This window comes from Mya arenaria, chromosome 14 (assembly GCF_026914265.1).
Source record: "Mya arenaria isolate MELC-2E11 chromosome 14, ASM2691426v1".
In the NCBI taxonomy this organism is placed as follows: domain Eukaryota; kingdom Metazoa; phylum Mollusca; class Bivalvia; order Myida; family Myidae; genus Mya; species Mya arenaria.
Genome location: NC_069135.1, coordinates 45249039 through 45266462, shown reverse-complemented (window position 1 = coordinate 45266462; position 17424 = coordinate 45249039). Strand labels below are relative to the sequence as shown.

At 40.8% G+C, this 17424-nt stretch overlaps 1 protein-coding gene across 1 annotated transcript in view; it reads right to left on the bottom strand.

Moving 5' to 3' along the window:
• LOC128217974 (major facilitator superfamily domain-containing protein 4A-like) overlaps window positions 1–16294 on the bottom strand; it is a 74322-nt gene extending 58028 nt beyond the window's left edge. The window contains exon 1 of the mRNA XM_052925457.1: window positions 16162–16294. The gene's annotated coding sequence lies outside the window, so the exon portion shown is untranslated. The remainder of the gene's footprint in view (window positions 1–16161) is intronic.
• Window positions 16295–17424: the final 1130 nt, after the last annotated feature.

The following is a 17424-nucleotide window of genomic DNA, read 5'->3' as shown; positions in this document are numbered from 1 at the left end:
CAATTTTACATAGTAAACTTTCATGGCGTCAGAACTCCAGCAGACAAGATTTGGTTAGAGTAAAATGAACAAGCCATTAGAAAAAGGGAATTTTACAATGCATTAACCAGAATTAATCAATGAAAACCTCTAGCCATGCCCACTGGGGACATATTTCGCACAAGCTGAACGCGGCTTTCTCGATGAATGAACCTTTAACCATAAGCTATACTTGCATTTCATTAGAAGAATAGACCTGAACACATTCTATTACACTTGAAAACAATTCTGTGTGTTTCATATATATACATATATGCGTATTAATTAAAATACAAGCTATTAACATAGAGATAATGAAAAGAGGGGAAAATGCCATTATATTACAATTTACTATTACGTTAAAATGTTGTTGTTTTTTCGTAAAATAATAAAACCCATATGTAACCATTTTTTTCAGTTGTTCTTGCATCCATAAAACTATATAAGAGTACGGATAAATGTAATTATAAATACTGTCTTCATATTTTTCAAATCGAAATGTCATAAATAAACGTGTCGCTGCTTGAAGAAATATTAATAAAGATGTAATCGATATTGTTTAAATGTGTTAAATGAATGAGCACGGCTCCACATGCTCTAGACACTTTTAACTTTATTTATACGTATAGCAAATGTTTTATTGTGTATTGATCAATCCATTAAAAAGAAATCTCGGAGATTCTGGTGGATGAAGAGTCATCAAATATTTATTTTCAAACAACTGGTCCACAGATCAGATCTATTGGCTGAGTGCTTCTGGCAAAATCCCCTCTCAGTACTTTTCAAAGAATCCTACGTCCTTAGAATTATTAAAAGTAACCTACTTTTTAAGTATCATTGAACGCTACATTCTTTTTCAGTACTACACTGTATTGAAAGTATCCTACTTCGCAACCGTATAAAACCACTGTACGATGTCAAATAATGGGTATTACAGAGCACTGTTGCTGATCATTACTAATTATCATGTAATTGTTCTGATAATCGCATCTACTTCTACTTTGCTGAACAAAAACTGGCCAAGCATTGTGGAATTATTATACACTGACATGATTGCTTTTATTAAGCTTTAACATATTCTCTGTCTGACCTTTATTAAACAGATCATTCATTATGCTAGACTGCTTTGTCCACCTGTAGGTCACATTTATGTTCATGTTTGCCTATTTCCACCTGTAGGTCACATTTATGTTTATGTTTGCCTCATGTCCACCTGTAGGTCACATTTATGTTTATGTTTGCCTCATGTCCACCTGTAGGTCACATTCATGTTCGCCTTTTGTCCACCTGTAGGTCACATTCATGTTCATGTTTGCCTTTTGTCCACCTGTAGGTCACAATTATGTTCATGTTTGCCTCATGTCCACCTGTAGGTCACATTCATGTTCATGTTTGCCTTTTGTCCACCTGTAGATCACCTTTATGTTCATGATTGCCTTTTGTCCACCTGTAGGTCACCTTTATGTTCATGTTTGCCTCATGTCCACCTGTAAGTCACTTTTATGTTCATGATTGCCTTTTGTCCACCTGTAGGTCACCATTATGTTCATGTTTGCCTCATGTCCACCTGTAAGTCACATTCATGTTCATGCTTGCCTTTTGTGTCCACCTGTAGATCACCTTTATGTTCATGTTTGCTTCATGTCCACATGTACGTCACCTTTATTTTCATGTTTGCCTTTTGTCCACCTGTAGGTCACCTTTATGTTCATGTTTGCCTTATGTCCACATGTACGTCTCCTTTATGTTCATGTTTGCCTTTTGTCCACTTGTAGGTCACCTTTATGTTCATGTTTGCCTTTTGTCCACCTGTAGGTCACATTCATGTTCATGTTTGCCTTTTGTCCACCTGTAGGTCACCTTTATGTTCATGTTTGCCTCATGTCCACCTGTAGGTCACATTCATGTTCATGTTTGCCTCATGTCCACATGTAGGTCACATTCATGTTCATGTTTGCCTCATGTCCACCTGTAGGTCACATTCATGTTCATGTTTGCCTCATGTCCACCTGTAGGTCACATTCATGTTCATGTTTGCCTCATGTCCACCTGTAGGTCACATTCATGTTCATGTTTGCCTCATGTCCACATGTAGGTCACATTCATGTTCATGTTTGCCTCATGTCCACCTGTACGCCACCTTTATGTTCATGTTTGCCGCATGTCCACATGTATGTCACATTCATGTTCATGTTTGCCTCGTGTCCACCTGTAGGTCACATGTATGTTCATGTTTGCATGATTGTCTTATGTCTTCATGTAGGCAGTGATTTTTTGGTGCAATTTACTGTCTTCTAAAGGTTGTTTCCCCTTACGAAAAACTGTCCATTTTTCCCAAATTGCATATTTTTTTCCCAATTTGATAAATGCAGATTACGGAAATGAATAAACAAGCAATGAATTTCTTGAAATATGAACAAAATCTTGACAAGACTTAGTCTTTCACAGCATAATGTATGCATAAAACAGTTAAAACATGTATATTTGCCATTATACATGTATTAGCTGTTTTGGCCTGATTTTGTATTTTTCCCAAAGTCGATTTTTTTCTCAATTTGCAAGGCACAGGCGGTAAAAATAATTCCAAAAAATTCCCGGTAGGTCAAACTGGTGTGTAGGTCACATGATGGGTAACACGCAGTTTTGTGTCCAAGTGTCCACAGTCTACATCAAGGTCATAGTTTTGATTGTGTTCAAGTGTGACACATAAAAATTATTCTAAATGTATAAAGTCACATTTATGTTTGAGTACATGCGGTTCACATAATATATTATACATTATACAGGCAGGTCACATTTATTATTGCGTTCAACACACTGTCTATAAATGTTTGTTCAAGCGTTTTCATGCAATCTACTTGTATGCCATATTGACGTTTGTGTTAAGGGTTTCACATATACTGTACAGAACATGTCATGATGGTCAGATGCATGTTGGTGTTCGAGCTTCACATATGGTAAAATGTTTGTCACATTTAAGTAAGTGACTAATATATATGTAGTTTGTTAGTCACTCAAGACTGTTTTCTGTAATTATGCTGCCTTGTGGATTCTCATTTTTTCAAATGAAACACTCTCGCTTGTATAAGAGATTTTAGAGATTGGCATTGTCGCTTTTGTCCACGTGTCATTGTTAAATCTAATTTTACTATGTGCTTCTCCAGATATATCATTTTATAGTCTGTATTTACTAAGACAGCATTGCTTAATATCCGTCTGTGTATTACGAGCTGAAACGGATGATGACAATAACATAATGAATGTGGCAATTCGTTTCAGAATTACAGTCCTCTGATGGATTCTTAATGATGAAAACAGGACCAAGTGAGAGTTGTATGACATAAATGGTGATGATACGGACTGATATTTCACCAGGCCTTAAGCATGGCCTGGTGCTGACTGGTATTTCACCAGAGTCGATGTGCAACAGGCCTCTAGCACGGTCGGATGCTAACTGGTATTTCACCAGAGTCGTATGTGCAACAGGCCTTCAGCACGGTCGGATGTTGACTGGTATTTCACCAGAGTCGTATGTGCAACAGGCCTTCAGCACGGTCGGATGCTGACTGGTATTTCACCAGAGTCGTATGTGCAACAGGCCTTCAGCACGGTCGGATGTTGACTGGTATTTCACCATAGTAGTATGTGCAACAGGCCTTCAGCACGGTCGGATGTTGACTGGTATTTCACCATAGTCGTATGTGCAACAGGCCTTAAACATGGTCTGGTGCTGACTCGTATTTAATCAGAGTTGTATATGCAACAGGCCTCTAGCACGGACGGATGTTGACTGGTATTTCACCAGGGTCGTATTTGTACGAGGCCTCTAGCACGGTCGGATGTTGACTGGTATTTCACCAGGGTCGTATGTGCACGAGGCCTTAAGCACGGTCGTATGTGGACTTGTATTTTACCAGGGTCGTATGCTGACTGGTATTTCACCAGGGTCGTATGTGCAAGAGGCCTTTAGCACGGTCGGATGTCGACTGGTATTTCACCAGGGTCGTATGCTGACTGGTATTTCACCAGGGTCGTATGTGCACGAGGCCTTTAGCACGGTCGGATGTTGACTGGTATTTCACCAGGGTCGTACGTACACGAGGCCTTCAGCACGGTCGGATGTTGACTGGTATTTCACCAGGGTCGTACGTGCACGAGGCCTTTAGCACGGTCGGATGTTGACTGGTATTTCACCAGGGTCGTACGTGCACGAGGCCTTCAGCACGGTCGGATGTTGACTGGTATTTCACCAGGGTCGTACGTGCACGAGGCCTTCAGCACGGTCGGATGTTGACTGGTATTTCACCAGGGTCGTACGTGCACGAGGCCTCTAGCACGGTCGGATGTTGACTGGTATTTTACCAGGGTCGTACGTGCACGAGGCCTTTAGCACGGTCGGATGTTGACTGGTATTTCACCAGGGTCGTACGTACACGAGGCCTTCAGCACGGTCGGATGTTGACTGGTATTTCACCAGGGTCGTACGTGCACGAGGCCTTTGGCACGGTCGGATGTTGACTGGTATTTCACCAGGGTCGTACGTGCACGAGGCCTTTAGCACGGTCGGATGTTGACTGGTATTTTACCAGGGTCGTACGTGCACGAGGCCTTTAGCACGGTCGGATGTTGACTGGTATTTCACCAGGGTCGTACGTACACGAGGCCTTCAGCACGGTCGGATGTTGACTGGTATTTCACCAGGGTCGTACGTGCACGAGGCCTTTGGCACGGTCGGATGTTGACTGGTATTTCACCAGGGTCGTACGTGCACGAGGCCTTCAGCACGGTCGGATGTTGACTGGTATTTCACCAGGGTCGTACGTGCACGAGGCCTCTAGCACGGTCGGATGTTGACTGGTATTTCACCAGGGTCGTACGTGCACGAGGCCTTTAGCACGGTCGGATGTTGACTGGTATTTCACCAGGGTCGTACGTACACGAGGCCTTTAGCACGGTCGGATGTTGACTGGTATTTCATCAGGGTCGTACGTGCACGAGGCCTTTAGCACGGTCGGATGTTGACTGGTATTTCATCAGGGTCGTATGTGCACGAGGCCTTTAGCACGGTCGGATGTTGACTGGTATTTCACCAGGGTCGTATGTACACGAGGCCTTCAGCACGGTCGGATGTTGACTGGTATTTCATCAGGGTCGTACGTGCACGAGGCCTTTAGCACGGTCGGATGTTGACTGGTATTTCATCAGGGTCGTACGTGCACGAGGCCTTTAGCACGGTCGGATGTTGACTGGTATTTCACCAGGGTCGTATGTGCACGAGGCCTTTAGCACGGTCGGATGTTGACTGGTATTTCACCAGGGTCGTATGTGCACGAGGCCTTTAGCACGGTCGGATGTTGACTGGTATTTCACCAGGGTCGTATGTGCACGAGGCCTTTAGCACGGTCGGATGTTGACTGGTATTTCACCAGGGTCGTATGTACACGAGGCCTTTAGCACGGTCGGATGTTGACTGGTATTTCACCAGGGTCGTATGTGCACGAGGCCTTTAGCACGGTCGGATGTTGACTGGTATTTTACCAGGGTCGAATGTGCACGAGGCCTTTAGCACGGTCGTCGTATATGCACGAGGCCTTTAGCACGGTCGGATGCACCCGGTGTAAGTTCACGACGACGGAACTTCAATATCTATGAAACATGGCAGTACGGCTTTTCATTTCGGAGCAATGCGATGAAAAACGTAACTCGTATTTATTTGTATTAACGACAGAAACATGCTAAAAATAGCTCACCAAATTAAACCACTCCTCCATCAAAATTGGCGAATACAGTTAGCAAGTTGCCGACAGCATCTCCAGTCTACAGTCTGTTTGAGAAAAGAGGAAATTTATTTGAGTTCTAGGAAATCTTTCAATGTATCACTGTCATCAGTACCACACGCCAATTTGATTCTTGCCATCAAGAGGTGCCTCTTCTTGAATCCCGTCCAATGTTCCATGACAAACGAGACACGGGCTGGGTTTTTATCTGACTGTCAATGGGAGCGAGTCTAGGAGCTTACGTGGAGCTTAAAGGTGCTTTATCTATCAATGAGATGGTATCAGAAAAATACATAGCAAGATCGGTATAAGCTGAAAGGATTTCAGTGAGAAAAAATTAGGCCGCTAGGCAGCTAACTTCACGCCGCTAGGCCGCTAACTTCACGCCGCTAGGCCGCTAGGCAGCTAACTTCACGCCGCTAGGCCGCTAACTTCACGCCGCTAGGCTGCTAACTTCACGCCGCTAGGTAGCTAACTTTACGCCGCATTACATACATTTTGCTAACTCAGCTTGCCCACGAAGTTTCCATGACGATACAATATTTCTATTTGGATTGAGGCCATGTATTTTGATTGCTATTTTAGGACATGAGTGATATATTTCTGCTTTCTAAACATTTGAAGGCAAATCTTGAAGTATTAAAACCCACGCCAATCTTATTTCATGATTATTTCAACGCCAAAACCAATATAAGCTCCGCCGCGAACTCCCACAAATGAATACATAAACATGCAATATTACTAGTTCTCAGCCTAATCGTCAGTGAATTTGGCTTGTACAATAAAGAAACAAGTGTAGAGAACGGTACTATGGTAATGTTATTTGGTGTTTGTATTTTTGTGTTGGCCAATGACAATGAAGGATTTCTCAAATTTTCTGTGCATTAATTTTACGTAGATCGATTGTGAGGAATGCACCAATTTAGAGTTCAGTTTTGACGATCTACAGAAACTAGAGTGGGCCACTTGAACACTAACATACATCGTATACACACACGTTTTGGACACACCTCGTAGGTAATTGTTTCAAAGGGCTGTTTACATTTTCTATGTTTAAGTTATGCGTACTTTTTACTCTTGAACTATTTCAATTTTCCGGCCATTATTGGCAGATTGTCCTCACTCGGACGCTATCTTCACACGTAATCAGCCCTAAACCTTCCTAAGAATGATTAATGTTTGTGAATGTGATCAGATTAAAGTTTCACTTGAGCTATAAAATGTGCCGGACATCATTTTGATGCGCTGACACTTCTTTATCGATATTATTTTGTGACATTATTACGTGATTAGAAAAACACATAAATTATTAATAATCTTAATAAAAAAAATGTTAGAATTGTTATTTTCAAATTTGTTACTGATTTCCGTACGTAACAAAGCCGAAATTATACTTTGATTACAAATTACCATTCTTCTTCTTATTTTAAGTTAATCTACTTTAAATTGAATAATTGTACATGTTCATGCCTACGATCTCATTGAAAGTTTAATGTACATCAGTTCTTAACAAGAGCGTAGCAATATTTACTTAACCAATTATTTTGTTTAAGTACATACTTACAATCTTTAACTCTTTAGTGCTCTACTTAATATTTTGAAAACTACCCATACACTGAGTCAGCCAAAGTTTATATCTACCGCTTCACCTCATTAAAATCAATAACGGCTGATTGCTGATTTACTGAAATAAACGTATCGGAAAACTTGAGAAATACAACCTTCTCATTTGACAAAATATTACGTTGACCATTCATTGCTCTTAATATCCCAACATTTATATTGTTCTTGCTTTAATAAACCAACTGATACGATCATTTCCTACCGACAAATTGCCCCACAAATTGTCCCGAATGAATGGTAGGAGTTGATGACCATCTGCTTCCCCTAACATGCAGCTCCACCAGATAATTCATATTACAACAATACGGTACATGAGTGGATGAAATGTGCAGATACAATTACGCGAGCAACCTTCGGGTTTTACATGGGAATGTTTGACATGTAGACAATTCAGTTTATGCTTTTAAACCAGAAACTGTTTTGTGTTTGACATGCTCTGATTTTATTGCAATATAAAGGGTTTACTGTTGTTTTCAACGATGATATGAAATATGTAATATAAATCTGCTGAAAAAAACACGTTGCGTGCAGATAATCAAAAAAGCCATACATGTATTTCCTCATCAACTGGCATAAACGTATAACAATGGTAAAACGAGAACTACAAAATGGTTTATATTGTATATCTGGAGAACTAAAGCCCAGAAAATACCATTCAAGCAAGTTCTATCTGCGTTCATCTGCCTATTCATGTGTATTTTAACAATTCTATTTTCACATAAATCGGCAAAGCAAAGGAGTCTTTGTTTTAATAATATCCGCCGTTTTCGGTCGACTGTCATTTGTCTAGGGCATGAACGGGTATATATTTTGGACTCGGTCACTTCCCGCGGGTGTCCGTGTAGACATTCCATGCCGCAGATTTTGATCGTTCGTCACATGAAAAGACGTAATACCGCCTCTGTTTAAAGTGTGTCACAAAGATGGTGGAACGTCATCATGAAAAAACACAAGTAGAAGAAACACCTTCCTCATTTGCTCCAACAAGCATCACCTGACAAGACTAACACAAAACACCCTAAAAGCAACTAACATAATTTACTGGCTGTATTGTCGGATACGTGGTATTAAACATGTAGCTTGATACCCGCTAAAATGTACCAGACCCGCGGGTATCCGTCCAAGCCTTTCATGTGTACCCAGCCCGCGGGTACCCGCTCAAGCCCTACATGTGACCCCAGCTCGCGGGTACCCGTCCAAATCTTATATGTGTCCCCGGCTTGCCAGGTATCCGTCCAAGCCCTACATGTGTACCCCGCCCGCGCGTACCCGTCCAAGCCTCATATGTGTCTCCGGCCCTGCGGGTATCCGTCCAGGCCCTACATCTCTACCCAGCCCGTGGGTACCCGTCCAAGCCTTATATGTGTCCCCGGCCCGCGGGTACCCGTCCAAGCCCTACATGTGAACCCAGCCCGCGGGTACCCGTCCTAGGCTTATATGTGTCTCCGGCCCGCAGTTACCAGTCCAAGCCCTACATGTGTACCAGGCCCACGGGTACCCGTCCAAGCCTTTCATGTATACCCGTCCCGCGGGTACCCGTCCAAGCCTTTCATGTTTACCTGTCCCGCGTTCATGTTTACCTGTCCAGGCCATACATGTGAACCCGGACCCCTTCCAAGCCTTACATATGTCGCTAGCCCGCGGGTACCCGGCTAGGCCTTACATATGTCCCCGGCCCGCGGGTACCCGTCCAAGCCCTACATATGCCTACCCGTCCAAGCCCTACATATGCCTACCCGTCCAAGCCCTACATATGTCTACCCGTCCAAGCCCTACATATGCCTACCCGTCCAAGCCCTACATATGTCTACCCGTCCAAGCCCTACATATGCCTACCCGTCCAAGCCCTACATATGTCTACCCGTCCAAGCCCTACATATGTCTACCCGTTGAAGCCCTACATATGTCTACCCGTCCAAGCCCTACATATGTCTACCCGTCCAAGCCCTACATATGCCTACCCGTCCAAGCCCTACATATGTCTACCCGTCCAAGCCCTACATATGTCTACCCGTCCAAGCCCTACATATGCCTACCCGTCCAAGCCCTACATATGCCTACCCGTCCAAGCCCTACATATGCCTACCCGTCCAAGCCCTACATATGTCTACCCGTCCAAGCCCTACATATGCCTACCCGTCCAAGCCCTACATATGTCTACCCGTTGAAGCCCTACATATGTCATTACTATTATAAGATTATAGTAGACAAAACTAAAAAAACAGTTGAATAAAAGAAAATAATTGTATATAGTTAAAAAGTTGTGTTGTGCCTTTGTATGTTTAAATACCAAGCAAACGATGGAAGAAATGGAACAGTATAATTCATATTCCATATTAGTTTCCAAAAAAAAGGACAAAATTCCACGGTCCAATCTCATGAAGAAAATATTCTATGAGTCACTTGTACCTAGGAGAGATTTTCAACAGTAGAACTGCAGTGTTTTAATTCCTTTCTAGGTAAAAATACGTCCTAACCATTTGATTTTCGAGTTTTTGTCCATTAAAAAAACATCCGATTACTGTTGGTTGACTCACAATGACCGCCTCAGACTAGGCACACAGTAGAGGACACAATTCAAGCGGCAACAGTGTGACAGTCAAACACTAAGAAACCCAAACTCGCACAGTCAAAATATTAAGTTGTTGTCTACAAATACACACCCATCAAACGAAGTGTACTGAAGCCGAATATAACACGAAAGTTATATTAATTTTACTTAATTGTATAAAGTGGTAAAATTCAAATCAAAATAGTTTTACAAACTGTAGTACAGTTTTCTGCGATCAAAACAAAAGCCATCTAACAGAATACTTTTATTAGAAAACATCGCGTGCTACGATGCAATGTTTCAGTGTTATATCTTCGAGTGAATCGCTGAAATAAAATGGTTCTTGCAATTATTGATTGATGTTTTAATGGAATATCTACGACACAATAATGGCCGTAGTGTCATCAAATATTTATTCCTTAGCACATGAAACAATTGGAGGCAAACACATGGCGAGATGAAGTCAAACACGTCCACACGAGCCGTGTTTACCTTTCTACAGGCTTTAATGTAAGGAAGAAGACTTTATTATGCAAACAAATCTGACAAGATTCATAGCAAAGCAGAATTAACAACAACGTATAATAATAATATACTGGTACAGATGTCATCTGGCATAGTAAGTTTACATAATATATTCAAAATAGCAATATGAAACTTATATACTTGAAGGAAAAAATTTCATGTCGGGAGAGACAACATGTATTCGATTCAATTTGTATTAGGTAAAAGCGCGTCAGTCATATACTAAATGGCGTCTTATTTCAAAGGCCTTAAAAGTAAATGTGGCAAGATTTTTTAATTTGACTGAACTTTCACTATTTATCAATTGCATAAACTTGAAGAAACTTGGATTACGCCAAAAGTAGTTGTTTATATATTTTTTTCTGATATCTTTATAACTATCGCATTGCAGAACAAAATGAAATCATTAATATTAATAGTCAAGATCAACACTACACAAGAAGTTTTTTTTTCAGTGATAAGCTGTTTTTGATATCTTGTTTTTGAATTCCTTTTCTGATTTTAAATCATCAAATTTTGTATATCAAAATCTTAACGTTCAAACTAGTGTAAATGTAGCGCACTTTTTTCAATATTCTGTTTTCAATGAAAGAACAATTACCAAAATAATAAGTACAACTCAGAGTTTCTCAGACCAAGGGTGTGTTTAGCTATACTAAAAAACACGCAACACAAAACGCTAGAAATTAGTCAACGGAACACAGACATCCCCACTTAAGCGAAAACAGGATCCACGGTACACAGATATCCCCACTTAAGCGAAAACAGGATCCACGGGACACAAACAATTCAAATTAAGCGAAAACAGGATCCACGGGACACAAATATCCCCACTTAAGCAAAACAGGATCCACGGGACACAAACAATTCAAATAAAGCGAAAACAGGATCCACGGGACACTGATATCCCAAATCAAGCGAAAACAGGATCCACGGTACACAGATATCCCCACTTAAGCAAAACAGGATCCACGGTACACAGATATCCCCACTTCAGCAAAACAGGATACACGGTACACAGATATCCCCACTTAAGCGAAAACAGGATCCACGGTACACAGATATCTCCACTTAAGCGAAAACAGGATCCACGGTACACAGATATCCCCACTTAAGCGAAACAGGATCCACGGTACACAGATATCCCCACTTAAGCGAAAACAGGATCCACGGGACACAGATAAGTATCCCCTCTTAAGCGAAAACAGGATCCACGGTACACAGATATCCCCTCTTAAGCGAAAACAGGATCCACGGGACTCGGACAATCCCACTCAAGCTTATACAGGATCCACGGAACTCAGACAATCCCACTCATGCTAAAACAGGATCCACGGGACTCGGACAATCCCACTCAAGCTAATACAGGATCCACGGACTCGGACCATCCCACTCAAGCTAATACATGATCCACGGGACTCGGACAATCCCACTCAAGCTAATACAGGATCCACGGGACTCGGACCATCCCACTCAAGCTAATACAGGATCCACGGGACTCGGACCATCCCACTCAAGCTAATACAGGATCCACGGGACTCGGACCATCCCACTCAAGCTAATACAGGATCCACGGGACTCGGACCATCCCACTCAAGCTAATACAGGATCCACGGGACTCGGACCATCCCACTCAAGCTAATACAGGATCCACGGGACTCGGACCATCCCACTCAAGCTAATACAGGATCCACGGGACTCGGACCATCCCACTCAAGCTAATACAGGATCCACGGGACTCGGACCATCCCACTCAAGCTAATACAGGATCCACGGGACTCGGACCATCCCACTCAAGCTAATACAGGATCCACGGGACTCGGACCATCCCACTCAAGCTAATACAGGATCCACGGGACTCGGACCATCCCACTCAAGCTAATACAGGATCCACGGGACTCGGACCATCCCACTCAAGCTAATACAGGATCCACGGGACTCGGACCATCCCACTCAAGCTAAAACAGGATCCACGGGACTCGGACAATCCCACTCAAGCTAAAACAGGATCCACGGGACTCGGACAATCCCACTCAAGCTGATACAGGATCCACGGGACTCGGACAATCCCACTCAAGCTGATACAGGATCCACGGGACTCGGACAATCCCACTCAAGCTGATACAGGATCCACGGGACTCAGACAATCCCACTCAAGCTAATACAGGATCCACGGGACTCAGACAATCCCACTCAAGCTAATACAGGATCCACGGGACTCAGACAATCCCACTCAAGCTAATACAGGATCCACGGGACTCAGACCATCCCACTCAAGCTAATACAGGATCCACGAGACACATAATTATATCCCCACTTAAGCGAAAACAGGATTCACAGGAGAGCTGCGTCCACAAGACACGGACGCCCCCCCCCCCCCCCGAAAAGCTTAAACAGGGTTCACGGGACACGGATGCCCCCTTCGAAGCAAGAACAAGGTCAATGAGACACAGGTGCCCGTACCCACGGTTGTTCTAGACCTAAAGCAACACAAATACACCCATCTATGATAAAACAGGGTCAAAACATGGTCAACGGGACAGGATTGACCTCACTCAAGCTTAAACAGAGTCGACGGGACACAAATGCCTTTACACATGCTAGAACTTTGTCCAAAGCAACACAGACGCCCCCCCCCCCCCTCCTCCCATCCAGACCAAAACAGGGCACCGTGTCACAGATGCCCCCACTCAAGCTTAAACAGGGTCCTCGGGCAAAGATGCCCCCCCCCCCCTCCAAAACAAAAAGATGGCCCACGAGACACAGATGCTTTTAGATATTATTGTTTAATCTTTCTTAAAGGAAAGCTTGTGGAAAATAGCTGCTGCTCATTAAATTACCGACAATAACCGTTTGGCTGCAAGCTAATATTTCCTTTGGGAGCACATTCATATTTTCCTGACGTTAAATTATTCATTCACGTCAATCTTCATTTCGGACCGCGTATGGAGTTGTTAAGCTGTTATACGAGACCCAGTGTTTACTTGCAAAATTCAGAATATTTGCAAACTTGAGAATTGCTTCATATGATAGCAAATATATTTTGGGCGTTGACTTTACAAATACAAATACAATTACATTTGTATAGCTTGAAGGTGCTTTTCTAAGAAAATACTATGAACGAGCGTAATGTTGAATTTAATAATAGTGACATACCAGTTTATTTATTTTGTTGTATTTCGTTTGCGTTGCTTAGCGCGATATATTTCTTGTGTAAGGTTATTCCGGAAATAAGAGTTTTACTCCACCTGGCGACCGTCATTAACGGGGCAATTTGTAATATGCCATATTGAACTAACCGCTATTTGTAGACCAATACATATGTCGTTCTAGAACTGCTGTTCACGGACTAACGTGGGATGAGAGCATTCCAGAAACTGGCATTTTTACGTCGGAAATGCTATGATATAGTGAAGAGTTATGGGTAAAACTTTACAGAAATTAAGTTGTTGCGGTCCTGATATATGCATATGAAAAAACATCATAAAAATGTTCTTGGTACTGTTTTACTAATATGCTTCCTGAAAAATGACATACGTATCAGAAAAAAAAAACATGACAAAACGGGTGACAGCGATTTGAGTGATTCCGATATATACTATTCTGTACCGGATTTCATTCTTAAATCTTGTTTTTACAATTACCCATTAATTTATTTTGCGATGCTGGGACTCACAAGCCTTTGATTTCTTAGATCACGCCCATAGTCAGCTTATGGCAAAGAAGTCGGTAAAGGACTCGGGGCCACCACCATATTATACAGACTTAATCAGGAATCCGAGTTGGACCCAGAATTAAATTACCGATATACCAAATGGAATCGAATTGTTCATCCATCGTTGGCTGGGAAAAGAGCTATAAACTCGAGTGCTGCAGCTAAACCTCCCCTAGGGAGCACGGTCATATACTCTGGGAGTAGAAAATTACTTTAAATTATTAATAACGGTCAATAAAGTGATCCAAAAGCCTTGCCGCTCCATGAAAAAAATTACAAGTTTATCTTTGTATTGACAATAGATCAGACCAGATCTACTTCTTTCTAGTTATGTAAGTGATGTTTGAAACCATGTTATATATAATACACATACATGTTTCTCCTTGTACAATTGCAATTATAAAGTGACTTTTGTATACACATAAATGCTTCTCCTTGTACAATTGCAATTATAATGTGACGTTTGTATACAGATACATGTTCTCCTTGTACATTTGCAATTATAAAGTGACTTTTGTATACACATAAATGCTTTTCCTTGTACAATTGCAATTATAAAGTTACGTTTGTATACAGATACATGCTTCTCCTTGTACATTTGCAATTATAAAGTTACGTTTGTATACAGATACATGCTTCTCCTTGTACATTTGCAATTATAAAGTTACGTTTGTATACAGATACATGCTTCTCCTTGTACAATTGCAATTATAAAGTTACGTTTGTATACAGATACATGCTTCTCCTTGTACAATTGCAATTATAAAGTTACGTTTGTATACAGATACATGCTTCTCCTTGTACAATTGCAATTATAAAGTTACGTTTGTATACAGATACATGCTTCTCCTTGTACATTTGCAATTATAAAGTTACGTTTGTATACAGATACATGTTTCTCCTTGTACAATTGCAATTATAAAGTTACGTTTGTATACAGATACATGCTTCATTGAATACCAACCGTTTAATTGGCTTCAAATTGTATTTCTATCAATTATAGTGGTTTTTGTTATGTTGGGACTTTTTTCTTTCTAAAAGCATTTTAATAGGAATCGTATTGCACTGTTTGATAATATAAACCAAATTTAATTTGAAAAAAATGGGATTCGAACCTGTACATAATACGAGCACGCTTAACCACTTCACAGACATTCGCTTTTGAAAATTGCACATATATTCGGTTCAGTTTAAACATAATCCCTTTTGGTGATCTACCCTGGATGACCGGTCAACCACCTTCATATGTTGAAAACGGATTATCAGTTAAGATTAAGCGTACGATTGTAGAAGTTGTTATTTTTTTCATTAGTACGGAATAAATATTTACGTACATAGTTTGGGTCTTGGATTGAAAAACTAGTGTATTGGATTTTAGGTACTATTTGTAATATGAAAAAAATACCAAAAAAGCTGTTTATTTGAAAAGTGAAAGGTAATGGTAAATTGCATGTAAAGTAAAGAGGGTGTATAATATGATCCATGCGTTTTATTTAAACATTCTACAAAGGGCGATTTTACTACCGGTTACGTACAAAATAAAGAATTGGTTGGTATATATACCAGCATGTAACAAAAGGCAGTAAGCTGACCATAAACATGCAAATGCATTAAACAAACATACTGATAATATTACAAGAAGTCTTTGAATGAAAATCTTGCATGTTAAATTATGACACTACTGGCACTGGCAAACGGCGGTGATAAACGTGACCCGTTCACAGACTTCATGCTGGCAAAAGTTTTGTTTAATTCGTGTTATTTTACTTAATACCTTAATGAAGAAAAGACACGAAATGATTGTGTTCAATGTCTGTCCCTACAAGATGTGACTGAGTCCCTTTAACCGCCGAGTTAGTACTATTCATTATTAGGTAGACTCTAGGTCTAAAATTTGCATAATTATGGTCATGAAAGAGGCAAAAAAAAACATAATGCAGGTATTTGCTCACCTGATTTATGTTCCAAAACGTATATCGATGTTCAAAATGTAAATAAACTAGTTTAGATCCATGCCATGCACCGTATACTTTTATGTATCTCTATAAAACCGAGTAGCCTCTATTGTGAAAGTGACTACCCAATATCGATGTTTTATGATGCGTTAAAATGCAATATCTATCCATTCATAACTTATGTATACATCTGTTCAATGTCATTCTGTAGAACCTTGTGAAGTATAATCTACTTACTTATTATGGGTCTTCAACGATGCAAAAGTGGGTGGGGAAGGCCAAAAATTAAAATGATTGAAAGGTTCATGTTTAAAGTACGGCAACTTTCGGGAGACTAATCAATATTGCTAGTTATATCAAACTTGTCTGATAGATTATGCCCATACACATTCTTACCAAATTTAGTGATGATTGGGCAAATGATTCTTAAGTTATTGATCGGAAAATATACTGGACGCTCCCCGGTCGACAACGTGCGTATAAAAATGTAACAGAAAATGCTATTTGAATTGTCAAAAAGCGATAGTAACATCTAAAAAAATAGGCTTTAGTTAACAAAATTCCGTGTATTCAGGTAATTGATGATTGTCCATAGAAAAAACTTTATTCCAACAAAGTTCAAATATAAAATCATTAGAGTATTAAAATCATATTAAACCGCATTTTCTTCCCTTTTCTACCAATATAGATGTCTCTGCAGCACGATTCATTTTGTTACTTAATGTTCCGAGAAAAATCAACATCATCATCATCATCATCATCATCATCATCATCATCATCATCATCAGCAGCAGCAGCAGCAGCAGCAGCAGCAGAGGCAGTCGCAGTAAAAGTACTTGGAGAAAGGATACAAGGTGAAATGGTGTAATAGAATATATTCGATATGAAACAAAATTTAAACAATATATAATATAAAGCAATCAAATTAATGGATGTCGAGCAGCGCTGATGATAACAGTAGAACTGAGATAAAGACACTCCAATGAATATGCCTTTTGTTTGCATATAGCTCACCTTGATACGAAATATAGGAGTACGCTTGGGCCGTATGCGGAATAAACATGCCTTTTGTTCGCATGTACCTCACCTTGGTACGAAATATGGGAGTATGCTTGGGCCTTATGCGGAATTAACTTGCCTTTTGTTCGCATGTACCTCACCTTGGTACGAAATATGGGAGTATGCTTGGGCCTTATGCGGAATTAACATGACATTTGTTCGCATGTACCTCACCTTGGTACGAAATATGGGAGTACGCTT